The sequence below is a fragment of the Mauremys reevesii genome, linkage group 9 (assembly GCF_016161935.1).
Source record: "Mauremys reevesii isolate NIE-2019 linkage group 9, ASM1616193v1, whole genome shotgun sequence".
NCBI lineage: Eukaryota > Metazoa > Chordata > Testudines > Geoemydidae > Mauremys > Mauremys reevesii.
In genome coordinates this window covers 73,843,193-73,867,488 of record NC_052631.1, presented here as the reverse complement: position 1 = coordinate 73,867,488, position 24,296 = coordinate 73,843,193, and the positions used below count along the sequence as shown (strand labels likewise).

Genomic DNA, 24,296 nt, shown 5'->3' with positions numbered 1-24,296 from the left:
GGATGTTTGTGTAGAGAGCCTCTACATTCATGGTGGCTAGGATGGTGTTTTCTGGAAGGTCACCAATGCATTGTAGTTTTCTCAGGAAATCAGTGGTGTCACGGAGATAGCTGGGAGTGCTGGTGGCATAGGGTCTGAGTAGAGAGTCCACATATCCAGACAGTCCTTCAGTGAGAGTGCCAATGCCCGAGATGATGGGGCGTCCAGGATTTCCAGGTTTGTGGATCTTGGGTAGTAGATAGAATAACCCCGGTCGGGGCTCTAAGGGTATGTTGATTTGTTCCGGTGTTAGTGTAGGGAGTGTCCTGAGTAGCTGGTGCAGTTTCTTAGTGTATTCCTCAGTGGGATCTGAGGGAAGTGTCCTGTAGAATTTGGTATTGGAGAGTTGTCTGGCGGCCTGTTAGTAGTCAGACCTGTTGTGGTAGTCAGACCTGGTAGTCAGACCTGTTCATGATGACAACAGCACCTCCTTTATCAGCCTCTTTGATTATAATGTCAGGGTGGTTTCTGAGGCTGTGGATGGCATTGTGTTCTGCACGACTTTGCTTGCCTCATAACCTATGTTGTTTTTCCACAATTTCTGCCTGTGCACGTCGGAGGAAGCATTCTATGTATAGGTCCAGACTGTCATTTCGACCCTCAGGAGGAGTCCATGTGGAGGTCTTCTATCTAGGCCCAAGCTGGTGGAAAATGATTGAAATGCATATGGAGGCATATTAAAGGAAGTGAGTAGAATGAGGAACTCAAAAGTCATACACAAGAAAAATATTGCAATAGTCAATTTTGGTGAAAATTCTTTTTTTTTTAAAAGTATTTATGGACAATAAAATGTGCTAATGAACTAAAAATTCTTGGGGTGTTTTAATGCATCAATATTTTCTACAATCAGAAGTCTAAAAGATAATATGCAACAAATTAGAATCATAGAATCGTAGGACTGGAAAGGATCTCAGGAGATCATCTAGTCCAGTCCCCTGCACTCAAGGCAGGACTAAGTATTATCTAGACCATCCCTGAAGAGGTGTTGGTCTAACCTGCTCTTAAAAATCTCTAATGATGGAGATTCCACAATCTCCCTGTTGTGGAATCCAGTGCTTAACTACTCTGACAGTTAGGGAGTTTTTCCTAATATCCAACCTAATCTGCCCTTGCTGCAATTTAAGCCCATTGCTTCTTGTCCTCTCCTAAAAGGTTAAGAAGAACAATTTTTCTCCCTCCTCCTTGTAACAACCTTTTATGTACAATATAAGCGTTTTTTATCCAGCATTTTGGGGCAATGTGGGATGCTGGTAAGTGAAAAATGCTGGTTAACTAAGAAGGAGGGAGTTTGACTGTGGGAGGGGGCTCAGGTCTGGGGGTTGGGGCAGGTAGGGGGCTCAGGCTCTGCGAGGGAGTTTGGGTGCAGGAGGGGCTCTGGTCAGGGGGTTGGGGCATGGGATGGGTTTTGGGGTGCTGGATCTGGCAGTGCACTCACCTCAGGCGGCTCCCCGCAAGCAGCGGCCTGTCCCTGCTGCTTCTAGGTGGAGGTGCGGCAGAAGGCTCTGCACGCTGCCCCTGTGCCACCCCGAGCGCTGGCTCCACAGCTCCCATTGGCCAGGAACCAGAGCTAATGGGAGCTGCGGGGGTGGTGCCTTCAGGTGGAGGCATAATGTGGAGCCACCTGCCATGCTTCTGCTGAACTCCCTCCCAGAGCCTGCACCCCACACCCCCTCCCACACGCCAAACCCCTTGTGGCAGTTCCTCTGCGTAGGAGGAGCAGGGATGTGTCACCGCTTCTGGGCAGCCATGCAGAGCCAGGTATGGATCCTACTGGCCCCGCACCAACTGGACTATAAACTGGACTTTCTATGAAGATTAAAAATGCCAGTTAATAGACATTTCAGATTCGCACAGGGCTGGATAACACAGCATTTATTGTACTTGGAAACTGTTATGTCCCCTCTGAGTCTTTTCTCCAAGCTAAACAAAACCAATTTTTTCAATCTTCCCACAGAGGTCATGTTTTCTAGACCTTTAATCAGTTTTGTAGCTCTTCTCCGGACTTTCTCCAATTTTTCCACATCTTTCCTGAAATGTGATGCCTAGAACTGGACACAATACTCCAGTTGATGTCTAATCAGCATGGAGTAAAGCAGAATAATTATTTCTTGTGTCTGGCTTAAAACACTCCCGCTAATTCATCCCAGAATAATATTTGCTTTTTTTGCAACAGTGTTACACTCTTGACTCATATTTAGCATGTAATCCACTATGAACCCCAGATCCCTTGCTGCAGTACTCCTTCCTAGGCAGTCATTTCCCAGTTTATATGTGTACAATTGATTGTTCCTTCCTAAGTGTTTATCTTTTGGTAGTAAGTATAGGTCAAGGTATTACCTCATTCCCATAATTTGTTTTTATTGGCAATACTAATCTTTCACTGTAAGACTGGATTATGTTACCATTTACCCTCAAGAGAAATGTATATACAACAGTCTAACTACGTGACATGAAACATTTAGTAAATCTGATACATTTTTCTATGTAAATATTATTTTCCTTGACAACCAGCATAGTTTCCTCAGCAACAGCACTAAAAAAGTAAAACACAAACCTTTTAACTGGAATCTCTTTGTATATGACATTTATTTCTCAAATATTTATAAGTAACAGCTTATTTGGATTGTTATGAATTGACATAATTCTTGATATAAATCAAAATTTTATTTCCTTGTTCAATTCCACTGTTCATTACAAATTATGTGTACTGCTATTGGCACTGTGGTACTTATTCCCCAAATAAAATAATTTTTTATTTCCCAGTCTGACACGTCATCAGTGTGAATGACAGCTCATCACTATTCTTGCACTTCTGATACTTACACAAGTCTGTGCAAGAAAGCTGATCAGCAGGAGAGGAACACATTTCATAATGCACTGCCTGCAACACACTGTCTGGTACTAGACTTCCTGTCATCCAGCTGATGGCAAGTTCCTTGTTTTCTAAATGCTATCCATGGCCAACATGGGAAGGAGCATGCATCCAGTTGATAAGAGAGAGCACCTCATAATAACAGCCTGGTAATTTGCCTGCTTACTGCGTTGGTATAGAGCATCATATGTTAGCGGCAGGCTCCATTCAGGCATGAAAATGATGCTAGGTAGAACATCTTGTATCGGGCACCCTTGACATCCTGCGGTGAAGCTTGGCCATACAGATGAACACAAATTTCTCAAGCACAAGGAATATTGAGTCTTGAAGTGTGAAAACTTTCCCAAGGTCTGTGAGAACATCAAATATCTTCACTCTCAGAGGCCACAGCAAATGCCTCTTTCTCTCCCCATAGAAGGCACATGTGAATGTGCGGAGTCCTATAAGGGGGGATAAAAGACCTTTGGATCTAGAGTTGAAGGGACTTTCTCCACATCAATAATGCGGCTTTGATTCCCAGCACGAGTGATGAAATGCAAATTAACTAGCAGTTGTGACTTAAGACTGATGCCTATGACTGCAACATCTGTACCTGGGCTCCTAATGATCACATTCTGGTAGTCCTTGGCAGCATGTCTCATGTGAAGAAATAGACGTGTCACATTTTTCATGGTCACCATTTACTTCATGAACAGCTGTGGCTGTCACTGAACCCTTCTGCACAGCCAGTGACAAGCCTACAGTGTGGAAATATGCATCTCTTCACACTGTATACAAGAATATCTGAAGTGCTTTATTTTTGTTGTCATCAGAAAAAAAACTTCTTTTACTAACTGGTCATTTTCTAGTCCCTTCTGTGGCTATGTATAGTTTGGGAGCAACCAATTCCACATTTTTGATGCTCATATTAGAATACTGATCTATGACAAAATCTTGATACTGATCTATGACAAAATCCAAATGAGTATACTTGTACTTTCCTGCTAGCTTGATCATATACAGTAAAATGGTGTCTGCAAGCTCATCAGATGTTGAAGAAACATCATGTAGTGTTTGGATAACAGATATTCCAACAAAAAATATTGCACCATTCGCTGGAACATGGTCAATACATCAGTCTTCACCTCTGGATTGAAGCAGATCAAGCAGACCTGATTTGTTGGTTTTTGCCAGAGTACTGTCAGTACTAGCAAAAGGGCAGGAATCTGCTCCCAAAGAATACAAGAAGATTTCCCTGAGATCAATTTTCCTACTTTGATCTAATACAATAAGTCTTGCAAAGTGTTTCTTGTCACTGTGAAGAATCACATCTTTGTTTTTCCATCAGATTTGTTGTGTTTAAGCACATATTGCTTGGTCAATGACCAAGACTTCATGCTTAATTTCAAGCTGTTCAGCTATAGAAATACTTCTTTTCAGAGTAGTGTAGACAGTAGACATCTCTGTTGGTGATACATCAATGACTGGAAGGTAACGGATAGCTGAATTCTTGAGACTCCACTGCCGCCTATTGCAGTGTGGGCAAGGGAAGGCAGCTATTATTCCCTTTCTTCAGTGACTGCCCAAGACTTTGGGTGGACAGAGGGCAATGCCACTGCTTAGCAGCCCCTGAAGACAATGGATGGGAGAGCTGCCCATCCACCAACAATAGAGTGAGGACATTAGTCTTCACAAAGAAGAGGACAGTGCTAGTAATGTACACCTGAAAGGGGACTCCATGGAGACAGATGGTGTGAAGTGATGAATCTCCCACAGATTCAGTTTAGGTAAGCCTCTCAACTCTGAAATTTTTGGAGTTTTCCCCCATCACTAAATTGATATGGTGTTTGACTGGATGAGGGCTGGTTAATAATGTAATTTTATATGGAGTTTTGGAAATAAAAAAGCCTGTTTTGGCTGTGTTTTTACATGTAATATTATCGAGGCTTGTTCATAGTGTGCTTTTATATAGTTTGAGTATTGTGCTGCTGGTTTAAAACATTCTTTCACACACATACATTGACTATAATGCTTGATGTTTGTAACTGTTTTTTGAAAGATATTACTTTCCCTGTAGAATATTGTATAGGAATAAGAATCCATAATACTTTAGGTAAACTGGTGGGAACACTGATGGGATCTTAATAGGAAAAGCTGTGATTAAACTACTGCCACACTATAAAAAAACAAAAACAAAAAAACCCACACACAACAACAACAATCACAGCCTCATACTTCTTTCTTTTACTCTTGGTTTAAAGCTGCATGCCTGAATGGGTATAGAGTCTAACAGATTCCTAGGTTACTTCTAGTAGTTAAATCAGATGGCATAAGTCCCTGGCTTTTTTGTCCCTGCCTGCCCTGGTGTACATATCTGTGTGTCCCTTTACTACTCAATATGCATAGGGGACATTGAATCAGGCGATTAAGAAGAAACATTACAGTTTATGAAATTCACCAATGGCTGGCTCAGGTCCTGGCATCAAACCATACAAAACATTCAATCTTAGGCATGTACATTATGCATGACTAGGTAATAATATGACCCACCTCAGAACCTCAGATACCTCTATCCCTGGAGCTTTGAGCTACATGCTTTTCCACATTAATTTCATTATTAATTAATTATTGATTTATATAGCACCTTTCAAACATCTCAGAAGTGCATTATTGATTGAAAAACTGTACAAATCTAGGGATCATTTCATTTCACCCATCACTGAAATGCAACCACCTCAGGGGCATACTCTTTGAAGATTAGAAACGTTGTTCATTGTGTTTTAAGTGACAGTGAACAAAAGATACTCTCTGAAAGATGAACATGAGAACTATCAGAGAATGGAAGATTGACCTCAGGCATAAGTCCTTATTCTGTCAAGGCCCTGAGATGTCATTTAATGAAAATCTATACTGATGAGTGCCAAGCCTACATACTAGCTGTTTAGAGGTATGCCCGCTCCCTAACACACTCTTTATCATTAGTGAATAAATGAAAAATTCCAGATATGTTCCACATGGGAATTCCAACCATCTATGGATGCTTGAATCCCTCTGCTCAAATTATTTGCTGACAAAAGGTTGGACAGTTCATATTTCAGTCAAAAACTTATTATAAATGTATTGATTAATTAGTTGTTGGATGACAACAGTGCATGTGGTGCTATGCAGAAGAATGCATTTCTTACAATTTTACGAAGACCCATTCAATAGAAAGGTTATTTACCTTACAGTAACTGGAGCTCTTCAAAATGCTTTTCTCCACACAGACCCCACTATGGGTGTATGCACCCCATTCACATAAACCTGGAATAATTTAGTCAGCAGGGTCCAGTGAGGCTGAGTATGCACCCTGAAGACACTTGCACGCCCTCCTTCAAAGGCATAAAGGGTGGAACAGCCCTACCTGCCAATCAATTCCTTTGCTAATACAGATATCCAGGTATAGGACTTTGCATCAGTGGGGAAGAAGGGCAGATCATTGAATCCATGTGGATAAAGGCATCTTGAAGAACTCCAGTTACTATAAGGTAAGTAACCTCTTTTTCTTCAACCATTTGTCTAGACGGATCCCACTGTAGGGGAGTTACCGCTCACCTGCTACTAATGTGAATTCTTCACCTGTCTTCACATGAGCCTGAGTACGATTTAAGAGAGACTTTTCACTGTTGTGGTCATTAATCAAAGATATTCCTCATGAATTACCACTGAAATACCACTGAAACTAGATAAAATTACTTACTGTACATATAAAACACAGGCAGAAATGTATCAGAGTGAAAATATAATGGAAATATCACCATACCTCTCAGACATTTGTTTTTACCCACTCACATTTTACATGGTTTGTTCACCCTTAAAAGTCATCAAAGATGTTGAGTTAAGAAGATGTCTTTGGAAGTGACAATGAAATGATGGCAAAACATTCAGTGTCTGATCATGCTAGATATGTTGACCATCTCTGACAAGAGGCCTGCTCATTTCAACAGGATCAACATCCAAAGGGGAGGTAAAGTAGCAAAGAGAGTTCAATAAAATGACTAAAATTATGAGGCTACTGAAACAGGCCCTGAAGTTAAAAGTAAAGAAAGTACAATCCGTGGGGTATGGATGCTACTCAGAAAACACAATAAAATATCAGAAGTCATGTGTACTACTGAACAAAAACTATGTGATCTCTCATTAAAAATAACTTCTATTCTGAAGGACTGGAAGGTAATGTATAAATGTAACAAATTTACAAAAGATTGAGCTCCACCAGTGAGGCACTGAGTGCCATAAACTCACAAAGAACACAATGGGTGTTAAAAGTGTAGATAACTTTGAAGGAGTGGCTGATCAAAAAGTGAAATTTCTGTTCCATGAAAAATTCTGCTATTTCAACATTTGTTTTTTGCCCTGAACCAGAACAAAAAAAGTTGAAATATCAACATTTTCTGTGGAATCAAAACATTTAAACTCAAAACATGTTGCTTTGGCATTTCCAGCCAAAACCAAAACATTTAGGGATATTCAAAATGTTTCATTTCAGTTTGTTGAACTAACTTGAAATGTTTTGTGTCAAGTCACTTCATCATTAAACTACATTATCATATTGTGGCACATAGCCACATGGGAGTTGTAGATCAAGTTGCCTGATCAAACCGTTCTTTCATATTGACCAAGATCCCTGGCCAAAGTCTTCCATGATGTACCTGCAGTTATGGGACTCCCATAATGCACCCACACTGCTCTGTCAGAGGGAAGACTGCGTTGTGTCGTGGGAGATGAAATCCAATCAAAGAGCCCAGCCCAGAGGAGAAAATGGGGACCCAAACTACAACTCCCAGGAGGTAATGCACCAGAATATGGAAATGCAGTTTAATGTTGAACTGTCTCAAAATGAAAAAATTTGGGTCAGTTCAACAATCTGAAATATTCCAATCTGGGTCAAACTCACCTAAAACAAAATATTGGTTTTCCTGCCAGAAAACTGAAGTTTCAGCAAAATCAAAATTTTCAGATGGAAACTGCATTTTCCTGACTGGCTCTACTTGCTACAACTGTTTTATATAGAACTGGTCAGAAAGTGCTTTTCCCTCCACTTCCCCACACAAAAGTTTTCTGATTTTCAGCCAATAAATGAAAACTATTTTTTTGACTCCAAGTCAAAATTTTCTGTGGCAAACAGATACTTTCTTTGAAAAAAAATTGCGTAGTCAAAAAAAATTCCCACTGAAAAACAGTTTTGTCAGAAAATTTTTGACCAATCCCAGTTTCATGTCTTAGCAAATGTCTTGAAAGTAGAGAAATGACATTAAATTGAATATTGCCAAGAAGAAAAATCACTATACAGAAAATGCACACATGAAACTATCTGAAGTGTAAGTTAGTGGCATGTAATAACAAAAAATACCCATCTTTCTCTGACTCTTATTTTACTGTAATTTTATCTGATGAAACAACCAACTGTATTTATTCATTTTCTTAAAAAAAACACTAACTTAATTTGAAAGTCATATCATATAATGAGCAAAAAGTAAAAGTAAAAAAAAAATATTATATCTCACACAAATGTATATAATATATATATTGTGTTTTTAAAAAAGAGCAAAATTTACTCAGAAAATTCAACAACCAACTGTATTTATTCACTTTTCTCCATTAATTTAGTGCACTCAAAGGGCACCACAACTGGGAAAATATTTCTATTTCCAAGGCTGCTCTAATAAACTCATGGGGAGACTTAACACATCCTCAGGTACTATGGGAGGGATCACAGAACATCTGCTCCATAACTCACTAGAGCAGGTGCAGTGGGAGTAGGAGAGCTTAAGTTATCATGCATTACCATGGGGGAAGGAGCCTCCCATGACCAAGATAATTTATCTTTCAGTTTCGGAGTGGCATTGGTTTATTTTGAAAACCCTGTTGAGACGGTCATCCCGGCATCCCCTCTCAAGAGATAGGTGCCAAAACAGAGAGAGCAGCCATCCCCTCCCTAATAGACATGAAATCAGAACAAGGGTTTGGGGGAGAAGGGAATGGGTTGGGCCCAAATACTGTTAGGGCCATCTGAATAGTATCACACTATATTTGTGAGTAATCCTGAACGTGGACTGATGCTCATGAATACCCTCATCTTGGATGGGTTCTATGCAAACTGTTTACGCAGCTCTAATTGGGATATTTCTAGTACTTCCAGTACTTGTCTGGTCTAGGAGGAGGTATTGCTTTTCTGGCAGTACCCCCCAAATGAGGAAAATGCAAGGTATGTAACAAATTAAAAATGAGAGTAGTCAAAGCTTTTTCAAATGTCAGAAAAGTTGTTTTGTTGAGTTTTATGCATTTATTTAAGTGCTACACTGGTTAAAATAAAATATTTTAGTGAGTTAAGAAGCATAACTTTTCCCTATAAAAGAACATGGCAGTGAAGAACACTTTAATCATTAATACTGATCCTAACCCAGTGCAAAGGTAAAAGGAAACTCTAGGATCTAGTAAAATTACTGCACCTCAAATTATCACCTAAGTGACCTCTTGGACACAGAGGAATGAGCACTGGACAAGTTTACAGACAGGGCAAATGACTAATAGAAAATGAAGAGACTTTATAATGGTTCCACAGGAAGTTTGTGGAAAACTAGAGTGCAACCTCATATCTTGTGTGGTAGAGCCATCTTTTACCCATTAGTACCTCTTTTACAGAACTGTGTCCAGTTCTGGTGTCCACAATTTTACAAAGATATTGAAAAATTGGGAAAGGCTCAGAGAAGAGTTACAAGAATCATTCATGAGCTGAAAACATGATTTTACAATGAGTGAACTAAAGGAGCTCAATCTATTTAGTTTAACAAAGAGATGGCGAAGGTGTGATTTGATTTTAGATTGCAAGCCTACAGTGGAAAGAGAGATGATACTTGTGGGTTCTTTAATCTAGAATCTAATGGCTGAAAATTTCAGTCAGCAAAGTTTAAATTGGAGACAAGTATAGATTTTTAACAGTGATGGTAATTAACCATTGCAACAGATTACCAAGGGATGTCATAAAATTTCAGTTATCTGGGGTCTTTCCTATCAAGATAAGATGCCTTTCTAAAACTTAAGTCCTGACTCAGCAACAAGATGCTGGGCCATATACTGGGAGAAAAATTCTATGGCCTGTGTTATGTAGGTGGTCACACTAGATGATCATGGTCCTTCTGGCCTTAAAGTCTGTGAAATAGGTTTAAATTAGGTTGTCTTTAAAATGTGTTTAATAATACTTACTGACATTTGTAAAGTGCTGTGAGATACATAGCTGATATTAAGTATAAAACCATATTAGCTATACTTTTCAGATGCAGTAATTTAGATTTAGGAAGATTCAGCAAATGAGCTTGGAGACAGGGTGTCTTATTGGATTATGCAGTAGCTCTGCAATGAAGATTCATAGGTTCTAGCCTTGTATTTTCTATGATATTTTAGCACGTTTTCCAAACATTGTGAGTGAGGGTGAGCTGTTCCACATACATATTTGTGGCTTATTTAGATACGTAGTATTTTATTAGCTGGATGCTAAATGTGGCATCACTCCAGCAAGCCATTAGCTTGACCACATCCACTGAATTCTTTAATTACATAATCTGATAATACATATATCCTATATATTCAAAATTTGAATAGACAGACAAAATTGTGAGACAGATCATCAGCTTGTTTAAATTAGCATAGTATACTTATGAAAACAATCCTATAGATTTTAGGATTTAGAAAAATCCTGTAGTATTTTGTAGAAAACAGCATCCTTTCTGCAGAAATTTTAAACTAATCTGTAGGTTTTGAAGCAGGATTATAATTAGTTAATACATTTTATAATTTAGTTTAGATTTTAATAGAAAGTGTCTTCAGAATTTTTAGAGGTGATTAGTGTTATATTGATGTTCTAGCTAATAAGATTTTTCCCTAGGCAATGGAGAACAAGATCCCCACAGAACATTCATAAAACTATTTCTCTGGGGACAGAAGAAAGAGGGAAGCACAGCATGAAATCAGCATTCCTTTCCACACCTTCTCACTTGCCAGGATTCATGGTGATTTTGGTACTTTCCACTTGTAGAACAAAAGGTTATTTGGCTGAGAAAGAGAAGACTCAGATTGGATTTTTCATTGCTTGTGCACTTTATTTTAATATTTAGTGCTTTTAAACATTGTTTTTCCTCATTCTATTACAGACCAAGATACTGTCACATTCTTGTCAATCCATGATGATAACTGTTTTCCATCCTTTGGGGGATGGAAAACATCTAATTGAAGCGCACTCAAATTTATGCAAATAGCATGCTTCCCTAAAAAAACGAAACAGTTATGAAATGACACCTTCTGTTTCATCCTTTCAGACAGGACATGCTGGTTATAGCTGCTGCTGCCACCCTGCCAAAGAACAGGAAAGTCAGTTGCCTAGTGGTTAGAGGCAGGAACTTGGAGTCAGGTCTAACTTCACTTCCTAACATTAGCACTGCCACTTGACCTTAAGCGAGGTATTTTAACCATCTGTAAAGAGAGTATAAAAAGCCTAACTAACTTCCTCAAAGTGATGTTACAAGACATAATATGTTAGTGTGCTTTGAGATTGTTAGATGAAAGAAGCTAAAAGTGCAAATATTTAATACAGAAATAACTCCGTTTATAAGAGCAGAAGAAAGCTGTTTGACCAAATTTTAATTTCACAATTCAGTTACCTCTAAACTACAGGATGCCGAGGCAGTTATTGTGCCTCCAATTTTTAGTTTTTTTCTTTTTGTTTTTGTTTTGCTAAGCTTATCCTTACCTCTGATTCATTCACTTCCCTCTAAAGTTAGATAAGAGAAATATTCTAGCTGAAGTGCACAAAGCATGTTTAGAAAACAAACTGTCAGGCATGCTGAATTGTGGCAGATGCTATCTTTTTAAAAGACATTAGATATGAACACTGTTTTGTGTTGCATTAACTGAACATTTCTTACCAGCCACACTGCAGTTGTTATTCATACACAGACATGGAAGCTGCATAAAAATGCAGCTATTAATTCTAGTCATATTCTTCTCTCAAATTTTATTTTTAAATTGGGAACTTTTGCAACTTAAAAATAAGCATTTCCAAAGATCATGGTGGCATTAAGGAAAAATGGACAGTGCCATCTTTTGTGCAACATAAGATTAATGTATCTGATCAAAAGTTATAATTCAATTTTATTTAAAAAGTAATGTCTTTTTTTTTAATTTCTTCACCAGAGAGGCACAGCACACTGAAAAACGACAAGTAGAAATTGTCCTTCGCTTTGTCCAAACAGTAAATGATGAGCAATTTTTCTTTACTTGGTAAGCTTTGAGTTCAAGGCTCTGGACCAAATTCTGCTCTACTACACTGGTGTAATCTGGAGTAATGTCAGTGAAGTAAGGGCTGGTCCACACTAAGAAGTGGGGTCGAACTAGGGTACGCAAATTCAGCTACGTGAATAGCGTAGCTGAATTCGAAGTACCTTAGTTCGAACTACTCACCCGTCCAGACGCCGCGGAATCGAAGTCCGCGGCTCCAAGGTCGACTCCGCCACCGCCGTTTGCAGTGGTGGAGTACCGGAGTCGACCGCGGCGCTTCTGGACTTCGAACTATCGTGTCCACATTAGACGCGATAGTTTGAACTCCGAGAAGTCGAACTCACCGCGTCGACCCGGCTGGTAAGTGTAGACTAGCCCTAAGTGTTTACACTGATGTAGCTGAGCAATATTTGACTGTCCAGGTACCGCTTTTGTTGGTGACATTGCTAACACTAAGGCAGTGCATAAGCCTTCTGCAGTGTTTAGGTATTTGTGCTTTCACTGATACTTTCAGGGGAAATATATCTGAACTCATGTCTTGGAAGGGAAACCTCCTTTCAGGTCACCTTTAAAATGTATTGTTCTGCTTCTGAGGTGTCAAAGCGGGTTTAAATCAGGGAGTGGTTAATTCATGTTGATGGAGAAACTGGTGAGGCATTCTTTTCTATTTTGTTTTTATTGCCATTATGTGCATTGTTCCTGTTGCTTTGAGCAGCGATAGTAAATGAAAAAAAGAAGAAAACTTAAAACATACCTGTGACATTACACTCCATATTCTTCATAGAAATATTGTTATGATATGAATATGGCATAACTAAGATATGTTTTATGCAAGATAGGTCATATGAGATATTATTGGAAAGGTTGTGATTGGCTGAATGTGTTTATCCAATTTGTATGTATGTATCATTTCTGTATCTGGAATTAGGAATATTAACTATGTAACAATTACAACTGTGTTTTCACCTGAGAAGCGCCCACCAGACAGTAGGCAAAGTGCCTGGATGAGCCATTAAGGAGAACAATAGAATTTTGAAAATGCTAATACCACTCCTTCCTGAGAAGTTCACTGGGATGCTACATTAACCCAGCAGGGTCAGATGACCGTGTCACCTGGTACTGGACAATATGTTAACTTGCTGGTATTTTTCCACTGTATGGGGATGTGGATCAAACAAAGGATTCCCGCCTTAGGTAAATCCTTTTTAAGGCTAGGGAGGAGGTTAATCTTATCTTGCACTCCATTGCCTGCCCAAGAAGGAAAACTGCTAAAAACAACTAGAGGGAAAGGCAGGGTTGAGTCCAGAGTAAGACAGGGGTCCAGTCTGTAAAGAGAAATAACTGCAACTCTGAGCTATGGAAACTCTACAACTTGCCTTAAATAACATTGAGAGTGAGAAATTACATTCTGTAACCTGTTTGTTGAGTGTATTAAGCCTAGTTGTTTAATCTGCTTTGTTCTGCTTGCTATCCCTTATAATAACTTAAAATTTACCTTTTGTACTTAATAAACTTATTTCTTGTTCATAACATAACCCAGCTTGTGCAATTCATATCTGGGGGAGAAGGGGCAAGAAGCTGTGCATAGCTCTCTCCACATTGAGAGAGAGGGCAATTTTTATGAGCTTGCGCTGTGCAGATTTTTCCATATAATGCCAGACAATATTATTTTGGGTTTACTCCCCAAAGGGGGTGTGCAAATGAGTGCTGAGTAAATCTCCAAGCTGATTCTTCCCACACAGTGCTGATTTCAGGCAGTGTCTGCACCTCGGTGTGGCCTTATCTATGTACATGCTAGAAATGGCTTGAGGGGCTGGCACAACTAAGACAGGGTGAGGAAACCCAGGCTGATGGAATGGGTGGAACCAGTGGGACCCCAGCACATCAGGTGACATCCCAGATGGAGGGGCCTAACATGTCCAATCTCCAGCCATACTGTTTCTCTCATTGCCTCTTTTCCAAGGCACTGCTTCAAACTGCTACAGTCCAAACACACTGAAGCCCTGGTATAAGAACATATGCTTGCCCTGTCACCTAAAAATTATTACTCTAACATAGAAGTACAAAACTGAATTTGAGGATTGTGCAAGTGAAATGCCATCTCCAGACATTCTTAACCAATCTAATTGGAGTTATCTTGCTTACAAATAAGGAATCATTTTAACATACTACATTTGAAAGCAATTCCTGCCTGGCATGCAATGTGGTAATTATCATCTAAATTCCTCATTCAATACAAGTGCATTAAGAAGTGATTCATTATCCACAGCCAAAGGAAAATCAGAGCCGCTTTTCATAGAGCCAGTGCTAATACATTGTTGCTTTTACTATTTGGTTACTGTATTTGGACCCCAACCTGAAAGAGACTGAGTGCTCCCTGCAAACTATTGAATAGCCTCAACCTGCACTGCTGTCACTGAGAGATGAGAGTACTCAACTCCCTACAGCAGTAGTTTTCAACCTATGGTCCGCGCCCCCCTGTGGGTCCGCAGACTATTTCTAAGGGGTTCTTTAAAAGTTGTCATTACCATAGAACAGTGGTATCTGCAGACTATGTCTAAGATTTCCAAAGGGGTCCATGCCTCCATTTGAAAATGTTTGGGGTCCGCAAATGAAAAAAGGTTCAAAACCACTGTCCTACAGGATCAGGCACTTTATTTTTAATCTGCTAAAGCAAAGTAGAGTGCTAAATTATTTTGCAGTGTTTCCAGTAGGAATTGTAATGAAATTAACTCATTTAATTTAGTCCACTGAACTACCATGCATAGGAATGACTCTCACTCTCTATCAAACTGTGCTGGATTTTAACAGCTGACCTGGAGGTAAAAAGCTCTATATCACAACATTTTTTAGACTAGCGGTTCTCAAGCTTTTGTTTTCGCAGACCACTTGAAAAAAGGTGAGGGTCTCGGCAAACCACTTAATGATCTTTCCAAATGTTGTTTGTACTGTTAGCTAACTACTGAAAAGCACTTTGGGTAAAAGTGCTATATAAAAAAACCTTAATAATAATTAACATTTTTTGTTCTACAAATAAAAGCACAGAAATCATATTTTACTATCAGTAGTATTTCCTTTCTAATGTAATGAATGTGCCCTCTCTCCTCTGCCACAGCAGCCACAGAGCGGAGACTGGGAAGGAGGGCTGTCTATCCCCAGCAACCACAGCCCTGGAGTTTGGGAAAGTTGCCTCTTTCTCTGGTTGCTACTGCCCTGCATATCCCAAATTCTCCCCATCCCCTCTTCTTAGCCCACTGCCCCCTCCCACCTACCCCGTATTCCCCTCAAGGTCACCACTTCACCTTACATGTGCATCTTCTCCAGGGTCCAGGGGCAGCTCCAGGCCCCAGTACGCCAAGCGCATACTTGGGGTGGCATGCCGCGGGGAGCGCTCTGCCGGTCGCTGGGAGGGCGGCAGGCGGCTCCGGTGGACCTCCCGCAGGTGTGCCTGCGGAGGGTCTGCTGATCCCGTGGCTCCGGTGGACCTCCTGCAGGCGTCCCTGCGGAGGGTCCGCTGGTCCCGCGGCTCCGGTGGTTGCGGGAGGTCCACCGGAGCCGTGGGACTAGCAAACCTTCTGCAGGCAGGTCTGTGGGAGGTCCCCCAAAGCTGCGGGACCAGCGGACCACGGAACCAGTGGACCCTCCACAGGCACGCCTGCGGGAGGTCCACCGGCCTCCCGGCGACCGGCAGAGCGCCCCCCTGTGGCATGCCGCCATGCTTGGGGCGGCGAAATGTCCAGAGCCGCCCCTGCCAGGGTCCAGGCACATAATTAGTGGAGCCACATCTGCGTGGCTCCACTAATTAGGTGGGTGGTCCTTCATTCTCTCATGTGTGGCCACCCAGGCCCACACTTTACAGGGATCTATCCGCGGACTACCTGAATGGAGCTCACGGACCACTGGTGGTCCATGGACCACAGTTTGAGAACCTCTGCTTCAGACAATTAGGGCTGGCCTACAGTAAAGCTGTAAGTCAATCTAAGTTGTCTACACCACACAATGTTGTGCTATGTCGCTATCCTGCTGACTTACCTTCCGCCTCTCAGGGAGAGCGCTCTCCCATTGACTTAGCTTGTTTTCACCAGACCCACTAAATTAATACCACTGCATTGAACACAGCAGTGCCGATTTAGCCAGAAGTGTAGACGTGACCTTAGTCCCTACTCATAGGTTATACTGAAAAAGTGTCTTATGACTTGGAGCATGTGATAGGTAGTGGATTCATGCCAATTCTAGATTATTGCACTGATGTGTCATAGCATTAAACTGGATAGTTACTGGAGCTTTGTACACTATACATGTTTCATTTTCCCCCAAGAGCCAAGATATCCATAGATTTTAAGGCCAGAAGGGACCATTATAATAATCTTTTCTGATCTCCTGTATAAACACAGGGCAAAGAATTTCATCCAGTGATTCCTGCATCAGGACCATAACTTCTCTAACAGAATAAGGAGACATTTTTTCCTAAGTCTTCAATCTTGTTTTAAGGATTTTAAGAGACTGAGAATCCAGCATTTTCGCAGGCAAATTGTTCCAAAGGTTAATTACTCCCATGGTTAAACATTTACACCTATCTAGCCTGTAGTATTCCAGCTGTTGGTTCAGCTTCCAGCTATTGGATCTTATTGTGCTTCCTCCTGCTAGACTGAAGAGCTCCCTCCTATCAGAAAACTTCTACCTACATAGGTACGCATGGACCATGATCAAGTCACTTATTAATCTTCTCCTGGATAAAATGAACAGACTGAGCTTCCTTAATCTTTCACTGTAAGATTTTTATTCTAGACCTAAAATAAATTCTTGCAGGACTTAATCCTTTTCAATTGGTCAACATCCTTTTGAAGTGTTCGCACCAGAGTGGGACACAGTATTCCAGAAATGATCTCATTAATACTCTATACAGAGTATTGCCTATACTCTGAACAGAGTAATGTCACCCCCTTACCTAATCAATATTCTCTTGCTTATCCACCCAGGAATTACATTAACCCTTTTAGCTACACCAGAAGCTAATGTTTGGTTGCTTATCCACCACGAATCCTAAATCCTCAAAGAATCACCTGTTACACTTTGCAGAATACAAACATCATCCTTGAAGTCTGACCTACATTCTTTGTTCCTGGATATATGAGCTTGCATTTGGTTGTTTTAAAAGGTATGTTATTCAAATTACTCAATTTTACCATGAAATCCAGATTGCCCTATATAAATGACCTATCAATATTTGCCACTCTATCAAATTGCCATCTGCATACTGTATCAGCAATGATTTTATATTTTTCTTCCAAATCATTGAATCATTATACACCAGCAAAAGAAGCACACCATGTTACCTTTAAATTATCAGTGCTATTGATGGATAATAATTGTTGAACATTTAGGTACATAGCCAAGGATCAAAGAAAAAAAGTAAACAACTTTTGAAAGATATAAAAGGACATACATTTACCTAATGCATTTACCTAGGACAATGTAAGGGATTACGGCTTTAAATTTTGTTGTATAATTTTCTGAAATGCCAACTCAATGTACCAGCTGCTAGGTTAAATTGCACTGCAGGTGTAATGAGGATGCTTAGAAATATGTAGAACACATGCATGAAGAATGATTTTTTTCTGTCTTTCCAAAATACATTTTTGTTGTGATAGATATTAATGAGCTATGGCCTTTTTTAGGATGGAAAATACACAATCATCTTTTTAGCAGGCTCATCCTATTTATTCTTTAGGGAGTGACATATTTTAAATTAAATTAGCAGACATATTAAAAAGCAAGTCAAATGAACACTGAGTGAAATTGTTGAAAAAACAATCACATCTCTCAATACTGGGGAGTTTGAAAATAAGAATGCACATCTCAATCTATTACCATTCTCATGAATCAAAGTCAATTATGGAATATTTACAGTCATTACTAAGAAAGCATAATATATCATATACTAACTGCAAGTGATTTGTTAGTGTAATTAAAAGTTATACAGACCATCTTATTACTTACCAGTTCCAATAACAGTAAAGATAAAATACATGGTATCAACTGTATTTTGATACAGTGTATGTTAGGTTAAAAATAAAACTGTAAACAGTGTGTTGATTTGAATTTCCCCATGGCTAACAATGCCAAATTCTCAAAATCTCAGCCTCAGGGGAATTGTTTTCCCTTTTGATTCAGAATAGCAATGAAATAAAAAGTAGTACCCCAGCTCCTCTAACAATCTCAAAGCAAGGGCCATACAATTCAACTGCTGACACATTTAACAAGCAACCAATGTGGGTATGTTTGCAAATGCTCCAATCTGCTTTCCTGAAAACTGCTTTTGTAGACTGAAAACACAACCACCAAAAAGGAAAATGTCATCACTCAACAAAAATTGGATGCAAACACACTTTAAAAAAAATCCACTTGCAACAATTACTTCTCAGATATTCATCTCCTGTTGGAGTTATCTGGTCACTATATTTGTTTTCAGCACTAGAGCAAAGACATTGTATATTACCAACATTGACAGAAAAATACATTCAGACCACAACAGGCTAATTAGCATTCAAACTTATTACAATATATGACAAACTAGTTCTTTGATGCATTCTTGTGTTTATATGCTAGTGATTTGCACACTGTTTTTTGTAATAGAAAGAGGTAGCTTAAATTATTTAAAACAATACATACAAGAGAGCTTTATGAAAAGGTAATTACAGACCACTGAAGGGAGATAGCAGTGATTTTGTTCTGAATTACTTGAAATTCTTAGGACACATTAGGGACATACTTGCCAAAGCAAAAACTGCTTCATCAACAATGAATTCATCTGAGAGGGAAACTCAGATTTATTCACATTTATTACTGGGTGATTTCACATTTCCATTCTTGTCAAGGTTAAAGAGAGACTTCCTACATTCATAAAAAGAAAGACAATGTTAGTTTTCCAAGCAGGAAACATATGCTATAAAATATAAAGTAGTTCTAGTGAAAATAAAAGTATGGTTCTTTGTCTCTTTCACTATTCAGATCTGGCAAATAACATTGGCACTTGCTTGAACAATGCCACCAGGCTCGTTTTGACGAAGATGATTCAATTCTGGTACTCAGTAGCCCTGTCTGCCTATTGGTAAAAAAGGTGGTGTGTGTATATGGGTTTTCCCCCCTCGAGAGATTTAAGATACCTTAGGCTCCCACTAAGCTACAACATTAAGACAGTTTGTGTTCGTTAAGATGTTAAACCATGTTTGTGTGGGTGTTAAGTGAGGGGGCAGGTTCAATTGAGTTAAGGAAACTTGATTGAAAACGAACGCCCCCTTTTTTGGCCTATGTAGAGACAGGGCCACTGATACCATTTTGTTCAGCACAAATTTCATGTGAGTGTGATATAGTTATGTTCCTGAACCATAAGCTCAGATTAACTCTAGAATGGTCTTTCTGGACCTTCTGACTTAAAGTGCCATTGACTCTGATACACTGTGGTGCTTTAGTTGAATTAAACTTGGATTTATGATGATGATTTTTATGGTCCTCTAACTTCCTTGAGACTCTGCCCCTTGATTGCTTATAGTAAGTAACAGTATCATAGCCACGTTATAACATACATTAATAATGTATTATGTCAAGAAAAGAGAATGCCAACCATCCTCAAATGGACAGAAGTTTTGTTTTTTTTTGAGAAGACATCTCTTGATGAGGGTGTTCTTGCTTCACTGACAAAAGAAATTACTTCTGTTTCTGGAATTGTCCTCCAGTTGTTCAGTGTCTTGCCCCTTTTTAGGGAAGGTGACAAAGAATGTGGTGGCTATTCAATTACAGGTGCGGTCAGACACCAGTAGGGTTCTGGCTTTGCTTAGCAGTTGAGAATGCTCTGCTGATTTTAAATGAAGGTCAATACACCATTCTGGTTAGCTATTATGCTTGATACAAAAGAACATGGGTCCTGTTTTGATGACAAAGGAACATGACTCAACTGCTGTCCAGTGGTTCATGTTATAACTAGAAGACCTTGTAAGAGTTCATCACTGATTGATATCTCTGTATCACAACCTATGGGTTTGGTATGTGGCATCTCAAGGATCTGTCCATCTTCCACTACCTATGTGCAAAACATCTGAGGCCTCTTGGCAAGGTAGTTTGTAAACACATGATGGAGTATTATCAAGATGCCATATGTCTTGTCCTATAAATATTGTAATTTTCTCCTTAGGGTTATTTAGATAATAGCGCTAACTAAATGTATCTTAGCTTCCATATCCTCACCATGGGAAAACAGATCTTGCAGCGTGGTGGAAGTTGCCATTGTGAAGATATTCTCATTTTCTTCATGTTCTATGAATGGACTTGTTTACAAGGAGTTGAGGTGAAGATCTCAATGTCACAATAGAATTTTCTCTTTGCCTAAAGAGCCTCATGGTACAAAATATTTTTTCGTGTCATGGGTTAGCGAGGCTGCACACAAATTTATCACATGCTGACCTGCAACACTTACATACTACTGATTACAAGGGGTTTGATTATTGAGATTCTCTGTTATCAGGGCATCTCTTTTATCTGCAGATTGTTCAGAATACAGCAACATATTTAGTCATTGGCCCTAATTTATGTTCTTTGCATTGACTGTCTATAAAGTGGCAAATTGACTAGTTTGATCCAGTTTATTTTAAAACCCTAAATATTGTAAGCCATATATATATTCAAACCTCCTATTGATCAATAGCTGAGCAGACACATATCCTGTATCGCACAATCACATTCTAAGTTGGCCTGTGAACATGCTTTTTTTGTAGTAGGCAGTAGGATGTAGAACTTCTTCCATCACAAATTTCTTCTCCTCAACTTAACACTTTCCTGTTAGAAATCTGATTTTATTATTGACTCTATATTTTGCACTGGAACCTATTGGCTTTTATATGAACAAGATTTTAATAAAGATTTCAATGTATTTAACCACATTTCAATATATTGTACAGCACTCTGACATATTGTAGAGGGTGCTTCCAAAATAAAATGATTATTCTTATAAAGCAGCATGCTAACAACATTGGTTCCAGCTTGAAACATATTGCACATTCCAGCCTGCTTTCCTCTTTGGTGATCATAAATATCTTGTAGAAATTATTTGCTTTCCCCAGCAATTTCATAGCCAGGAAAAAATAATTTAATGGTAATATCTGACAATATACAATTAAAATATTGTAGAGGAAAAATATTGGGTAACTGTAACAGTAATTAAATTCAGACTAATGTCTCTACAAAGTAGAGGGCAGAGCTTATAGTTAATTATTAAGAACTACATCTAAGTAAAAGGAAGATTTTTGTGAAGTCATAAAATAAAAAGTCTGATTCTAAGACGTGCTGAGTATAGAATCATAAAGATTAGGGTTGGAAGAGATCTCAGGAGGTCATCTAGTTCAACTCCCTGCTCAGAGCAGGACCAATCCCCAACTAAATCATCCCAGCCAGGGCTTTGTCAAGCTGGGCCTCTAAGGATGGAGATTCCATCATCTCCCTAGGTAACCTGTTCCAGTGCGTCACCACCCTCCTAGTGAAATAATTTTGCCTAATATCCAACCTAGACCTCCCCCACTGCAACTTGAGACCATTACTCCTTGTTTTGTCATCTACCACTACTGAGAACAGCCTATCTCCATCCTCTTTGGAACCCCTCTTCAGGTAGTTGAAGGCTGCTATCAAATCCCTCTTCACTCTTCTTTTCCGCAGACTAAATAAGCCCAGTTCCCTCAGCCTCTCCTCATAAGTCATGTGCTCCAGCCACCTAATCATTTTCGTTGCCCTCCACTGGACTATCTCCAATTTGCTCACATCCGTGAGGGGGAGGGGAGCAAAACTGGACACAATACTCCAGATGTGGCCTCACTAGTGCCAAATAGAGGGGAATAATCACTTCCCTTGATCTGCTGACAATGCTCCTAATAATGCAGCCCAATATGCCATGAGCCTTCTTGACAACAAGGGCATACTGTTGACTCATATCTGGCTTCTTCTTGTCCACTGTAATCCCCAGATCCTTTTCTGCAGAACTGCCGCTTAGCCAGTCAGTCCCCAGCCTGTAGCAGTGCATGGAATTCTTCTGTCCTAAGTTCAGGACTCTGCACTTGTCCTTGTTGAACCTCATCAGATTTCTTTTGGCCCAATCCTCCAATTTGTCTAGGTCACTCATGACCCTATCCCTACCCTCCAGTGTATCTACTTCCCCCCCCCCACCAGCTTAGTCTCATCTGCAAACTTGCTGAGGGTGCAATCTATCCCATCATCCAGATCATTAATGAAGATGTTAAACAAAACTGGCCCCAGGACCGACCACTGGGGCACTCCGCTTGATACTGTCTGCCAACTAGACATCAAGCTGTTGATCACTACCCATTGAGCCTGTACAGCAACTCCTAATCATGGCATTGAATCTCTCAGCAATGGGTCAGTAAGTTCAGGCTGAAAATCACAACTAGCAGTGGAAAAAAAGGGAAAAAAGAGATAAGAAGAAATGTAAGTCTTGTAAGTAGTGAAATCCTTTTAAGAAGACAGTAGCTTGTTAAAAAGAACTAAGCCAAAAGGCACCCATCTGTCCTCTCCTTTATACACAATAGCAAAGCATCAAGCTTAATGGATCACTTATTTATCCGGATAGTGCAAATCTCCTTAACAACAAGGAGTAGGATACTTGCATATTGGGCAGGATTCACCTACGTGCAGCTGGTCTGTGCAAGTCTTCTTTGCTTAAATCTCATGTGTATATAGGGCTAAAGGAATATTTGCAAGGGGGGGTCTCTCATTTGACTTAGATTAGGCCAGTATGAGGAAAGGGAGATAACCTATATGAATCCCATGTACACTCCCCCCATCACACATAATGGTCACTATTCCAGCAGATAGGAACAACCTTCCTAGATGGGATGTTTTGCAGCCCCCTGGCTTACCTGTGAATTAAATCAGTGGATTCTGGAAAACACCCGAACGTGGCTGCCTGTCTACCCTAACACTGCCACTATCACTACCACTGGTGGAGTTTGCATTATTGTAGCAAAATTGTAAAATTTGAAGGTGGGGGTGGAAAAGTATGGAGAAGAAGGATTTTCAAGCATGACCAGTATTTTAGGTACCCAACTCAGAACAACTTAATGATTATTACAAAGTGCTGAACTTCTTCTCTCAATAGCAAACCAGTCTCCAAGATGTCTCAGATTAGATACCCAAAATCATAAGTCACATTGGAAAATCTTGGCTCTGGACACCAAAATCTATGTCACTGTTAACAGCTACTGGAATTTAACCACCCTTTCTGAAGTGGCAATAGGCCCATGAGTGTGAAATCCAAATGATGAACACTGTTTTGTGGACTTAATGTACTTATCAGTTTAAGGAACTGAGTTAACATTGTTATGGGGATCAGAAATATGGGTGCTACGAGGGACTTAATGCAGTAGTTTCATCCATGCAACTATTGTGTTGCTAAGCGACTTCCATGCTGCTGCATCAGCACTGGACATATTAGGATATTGCAGCTCTATCTATGTAATTGGAACCAGCATATATTTCATGCCAGTAAAGTTATTTTCCCAGGGATCACCGCATTCAATCTTTTGAAACATTATTACAATATGCAGCTATATAGGTAATTTGTGTGTGGTAGTTTTGGTGGTAAAGGTTGGGGAGACTTAATAAGGTGACATCTGCTGTATAATTTAGGTGAGTAATGGCATGTCTCCTTACCACGTGTGAATTTAATTGCAGTGACTGTTCAATGGCATATCTAACTCTGGTAGGCAACTTAGTAAAGTTTTTCTTTCCCTTCCACTTTTTGAATGCTGTATTATGACACTTGATCTTCTATATCAATAAGTAATGAAACATCATTCACAACAAAAGGCTTTGTATATATTTCTCTGGAGTGGAGCACTTTGAAATATCAAGAAAATCACATTATGTATTACATAGATGAAAGTGAACAGGTTTAATCAAGTGATGTCTGGCACTACCCAGAATAAATCTGGATAAACTTATTTTTGTAGCTGTGACATTTGTACACTCAAAACAAGTAATCTTTCCTGATATTAGCCTATTATAAGGGTTTAAACAAATGTGGGCAGAAAAA

At 39.6% G+C, this 24,296-nt stretch overlaps 1 long non-coding RNA gene across 6 annotated transcripts in view; it reads right to left on the bottom strand.

Annotated features, from left to right (window-relative positions):
- The window catches only part of LOC120371260, a 201,712-nt gene that overhangs the window by 104,439 nt on the left and 72,977 nt on the right, over nucleotides 1–24,296 (bottom strand). Inside the window, exon 4 of one of the 6 annotated variants that reach the window (XR_005584240.1) lies at nucleotides 11,070–11,278. The exons of 4 other annotated variants lie outside the window; for them this stretch is intronic. This is a non-coding gene — a long non-coding RNA (uncharacterized LOC120371260). Of the gene's footprint in view, nucleotides 1–11,069; nucleotides 11,279–18,977; nucleotides 19,097–24,296 lie in introns of those variants that run through there. One more of the 6 variants, XR_005584239.1, reaches the window with a different exon arrangement.